A 5,121-nucleotide genomic window follows, 5' to 3' on the forward strand; every position below is an offset into this window, starting at 1 on the left:
TTTCATTCATTAAACCCCCTTATTCCCCCTCCCCCCTGCAATCACCACTCTGTTGTCCATGCCCGTGAGTTCTTTTTCCTTTCTGATCAGTCCCTACATGCCCCCACCCTCACCTCCCACTCACAGCTGTCAGCCTGCTCTCTGTCTCTGAGTCTGTCTCTATTTTGCTTGCTAGTTCAGTTTGTTTATTAGATTGTATGTGTAAGTGAAATCATATGGTACTTGTCTTTCTATGACTGGTTTATTTCACTTAGCATAGTGTTCTCCAGGTCCATCCACGCTGTTGCAAATGGTGTTAATGTGACAGTGGTGTTCCCTTCTGCAAGAATAGAAGGTATTTAGCTTCAGCCTTGTCATGTGTACCAGGGCACTTGGAACCAATGTCCTTCCCAGCCACCCACCAAAAGGCAGCACACTCCTCTAGTGTAAGCTTAAGTTCCTCCTCTGCATGTGTGTGTGCACCCAGCAAGTCTTTGTGTGTGCTTTCCAGCCAGCAGGCCCTTTCTGGGCCTTCCTGTGGTAGTTGAACGTGTCCCAGTTCTTTAGTTTCTTGGAGGTCACTGTCTGAGGTCATTGTTGTGACACTGTTTAGTTACCTAACTTTGCAGAGAGCTATAATTGTAACGATAGGGAAAAGGAGGGAGGGTCTCTTAAGTTGGTGGTTTCAACAATATAGGGAGAGTCATTCATTTATTTTTCAGCAAATTTTTGACTACCTGTGCAGGCTGTTCTTGGAACTGGAGATCTACATGATGCACTTACCTTCTTGGAGCCTATGCTTATAGAGGCAGAGGCACAATAAACAAGTAAATTCAAAATATGCCCAATGATGATAACTGCTTAGGAGAAAAACACATTAGGATGAGGAGTAAACTACACGTTGGAAAGGCTTGCAGTTTTAACTAGGAGATTTGGAGGTCTCTGGGGAAAAGAGCTCCAGGCAGAGGGAGAAGGCAGTAGAAAGACCCTAAGGTGCTTGGTGTTCTTACAGAACAAACAGCAAGGAGTGAGGGCAAGAATTGCAGGAGAGGAGGCTGGGAAGGGTGGGTGTGTATGTGTCTCATGGAGCTTTGAAGGCATGGCAGGAACTCTTCTTCCGATTCTCATTGAACAACATTTCAAACCTGTGCTAGAGAGAGCAGTATATGAACCCCTTATCTACTCAGCACCGAGGTTTGCTAAAATAGTAACTCATGGATAGTTTTCTTTTATATACGTTATATCTTACTCTCTCCCCACCCCCAGATTATTTTTGAAGCAAAGTCTGGACTTATTATTTTATCTGTGAATATTTTAGTATGTATCTCTGAAAGATAGGGAATTAAAATTGATCCTTGTCCCTATACCAACAAATAATGGTTAGTATTTTCAGATATCCTATGTGTATGTGTATAGACACATACTCATATTTATATATATTCAAGGCTGGTAGTGGGGGACCCCAAAAAACGGAATTATCTTCTGGAAGGTGGGCCCCTTGTAGTGCAAGCTTCCCCTGCTAGGTGAGTGTTCGAGGAACCCATCTGTATCAGTGTGCCAGCTGGCGTTGTTATAAGAGGCTGAGTTTGGCTTCAGTGAATATTTTTGAAGACTCTTTCAACATATTTGCCCATTTCATGATGGGTAATTTACCAATGCACCTGCCCACACCACTCTGACTGTTCATCAGTTTTTGACCAAAAACAGGAGGACCCCCATGCCCCACCCTCCCTATTCACTTCATCTTGCCCCAAGTGACTTTTTGTTTTGTTTGTTTCCCTGGATGAAAAAAGTCCTCAAAAGGAAACAGTTTGCTGATGTGGAAGAGGTGAAACATAAAACAGCAGAAGCACTAAAAGACATCAAAATTGATGAGTTCAAGAACTGTTTTGAGCAATGGAAAAAATGTCTCAATAGGTGAACTGCATCAAATGGAGGGTACTTTGAAGATGACTAAAGTTTATATATGTAAAATAAATATACTTTTTTATATATAAATTCTGGGTTTTTATTGGGACACACACACGCGCGCGTATGTGTATGTATATCTCATTTTTAAATGTTTGATTATGTGTTTGATTTAGTTTGTTTGGCATCAAGACCCCAGAACTTAGTATGTTACAATTAGTTGATATGTCTCTTAAGTCTTTTTTAGTCTTTAGGTTCTCCCTCTATCTCTTTTATTTCCCTACTTTGAAAATTTTTACTTACAAAACCATGTCATTGTTAGAGGGGCAGTGTTTCAGTATAGCTTTTGCTGATCACATCTCTGATATTGTTTCACATGCTCCTTTGTCCCTACATTTCCTGTATATTGATACTGTGATGGAGAGGCTTGGTTGTTATCCTGGGGATGTGGCCTTTTTGATAAGACTCCTCGAGGTGTGTTGTATCATGATGCCCATAAAGACCAGTCCCCTCTCTTTCTGGGGTCAGCAGTCATTGATGGTCATAGCCTAGGTCCATGATTCATTAGGATTTGAAAAATGGTGATATTCTAATTACATCTTTTCTCTTTTATTATCAGTTGGAGTACTTCTATAAAGAGAATCAGTTTTCTGTCTGTGAGGTGCAATTCATGGGGAAATCAGAATAAGTGCTTGATTTTTTTCCCCCCTTTACCATTTTTCAAAATTAGTGGTGTAGTTCCCTAGTGTCTCCCAAAGATGACCCTGGCTGGCTTGCTTCCTCTCCTCCATCCTTTCTTCCCTGTCTTCTTGAACTCATGGCTTTAAACATTTGATGTGTTTTAATATATTACTGTGATCATTTCTACTAATGCTTGATTATCCATTTTTGGCCAAGTTTGCTAAGTTTTTTACTTTTACTCAGAATAAGAGGGGAGCTTTTGGAGGGTTTTGAACACAAGAGTGATATATTCTCGAAAAAAATCATTCTGGAGCTTGTGTGGCCAACAAAGTGTAGAAGGTATCAGGGAGGAAGTACAGAACCTATTCACAAGGAAGTTACAATAATCCAGTGAAGACGTGGTGCGCCTGGGATCAGGGTGGCTTAGGTGGGAAGAATGGTGGGATTCTGGATATTTTACTTTGCAAAGAAGCTAGTTTGGGGAGAAGGGCAGGAGGTGGAACAAAGCTGATCCCTCTTTGTGTTCCAATAAGTCTTTATTATTTCTTACTGTTAAGCCTTTATACTAATTACAGTTATTTGCTTACATTTCTGCCTGCCTCCTTATGGTCACTAACCAACAACTACATGGTCCTAGTGTGGATGTATTGCTCCTAAACGGGAGGAGGGATGGTTGGTTCTGTGAGCCCACACAGGAGAATTTGGTTCCTCGCTGAAATACCCCAGAGCAAGCTGGCAGGTTAGGGTTTAAAGAAGGGTTCTAGGAATATCATAGGAACCTCCTCTAGCCCACATGAACCTTCAAAGAATTAAGTAGAGGTGACCCTCTAGATAAATGCAGAGCTGAAGGTGACGTTGTGAAAATGAGGGAAAAATGGGGCTGAAGTTGCCTAGAGCCATGATGCAGGCTTGGGTTTCAGCCCTCACTTCTGTCTTCACCCAGCATCCTGGTCCAGGGCACAACCTGAACAAGTGCACAGGGTGCCCCTGCCTACAGAGGCCCGTGCGGAGAAATACACACACCAGACTCTAGTCCTAGCACCACCACCAAGTGTGTGCCCTCGTTTTCTTCATCTGTGAAAACACAGAGTTTGACTGCAGAGCCTTTTAAATGCAATTACTTGCCAGCAGGTTCACCGCAGCTCAGCACTGTGTATGTGGACTTGAGGTGCCTGAACACTAGAATTCTTGCTAAAAGAAAATTCTAATTTGTTCTAGTATTTCTCAATATATCAATGTGTCCCAAATTTTAAAATGCACTAGAGGAAGTGAGTCAGATATGTTCTTCATACGTGACAATAAAAGTACACTCAGTTCCAAGTTATGAATGCTGTGAAAAATTGTGTTCTTTAAGTAAACACAAGACGAAACTTTCAGGCATTCGTAATGTATGTTTTCTCCCTTTCATTCCTTATTCATATTTGGTTCCTGTTGTAAGGTACGTAGCACTGTGGTGTTCTTTAAAATTAGCTTGCGAATATAAAATACAAGCTCCTATCTCTTGCATATCCAGTTGGTATTTTCCCATTGTGGGGATTTTGCCTGTTCACAAAAGTCATTGCCTCAGAGTTCAACTTCCCCCAAATTAAGCAGTTAGTTTATTCCTCTCTCTGATGATTGCCATATATAGAAAAAAATCTAATTATTTTCACTGGGCATCATTCCCCATGTCTCTCTTGTGGAACATGAGTGATTTTGTTACTTCCACCAAGAGGAAGCGGAACATTCCCAGGGTGGCTGAATTCTTTTTGAGAGCATCACTGGGAGGTGGGGAATAGTTGAGATTTCCTGAGATAAACTCTTACAAGTATGATACTGTGGCTCTTTTTTTTTTTTTTTTTTTTGTCCCTGTCTGCATGGTGAAAAGGACTTTTCATTTCACTGAGGTGAAAACTGGGTCTGTGAGTGGAGCGACTTTCTTTAAAAAAAAAAAAAAAATCAGAAACCAATTACTTGATATGCAGAGCGGAAAGCCGCGTTCCCTTAACAAAATCGGTGCAGTGTGCACTGCTGTTAACCTGAGCAAAGCGGCTGACATCTCTTGATTAGAGCTAGAGGTGGAAGGACCCAAACTTGCAGGATCTCCCTCCCCCTCGAGAGATTGTTAGTCCAGTCCTTTATAGAGAGGTTCGTTTTGGCGCTCTGTCATCACCGGGACGCTGTCAGGGGATGTGTGTCACGGTGACAATAGAGTGGGCTCACATATAACAACCATGAAAGCCCAGCGCGAAAGGCTACAGATTCCGGGGCTGACCTTGGAGTAAGTATTGTCTGTCTTTAATATTTTAATGCTTTCTGCATGGCACTCGCTTTCCTGCGACCAATAGCTATTTAGCATTTGTTTGTACTGACAGCCTCAGAGCACTGCAGTGGGAGGTGGAGGAACTCGTCTTAAATGCATGGCATTTGGTTTCAGCCAGTGTGGAAACCCAGACCCTTGCATTTTGCATTGCAGTCACAGGAAAAGCCTTGCTGCATATTTAAAGTTACCAAACCTCAGTGCTGGAAACATCTTAACAGCTCATTTGGAAAAAATGTATCAGCAGGCCATGG

The sequence above is a fragment of the Furipterus horrens genome, unplaced genomic scaffold, assembly GCF_987537825.1.
Source record: "Furipterus horrens unplaced genomic scaffold, mFurHor1.1.pri manual_scaffold_5, whole genome shotgun sequence".
NCBI classification, from domain to species: domain Eukaryota; kingdom Metazoa; phylum Chordata; class Mammalia; order Chiroptera; family Furipteridae; genus Furipterus; species Furipterus horrens.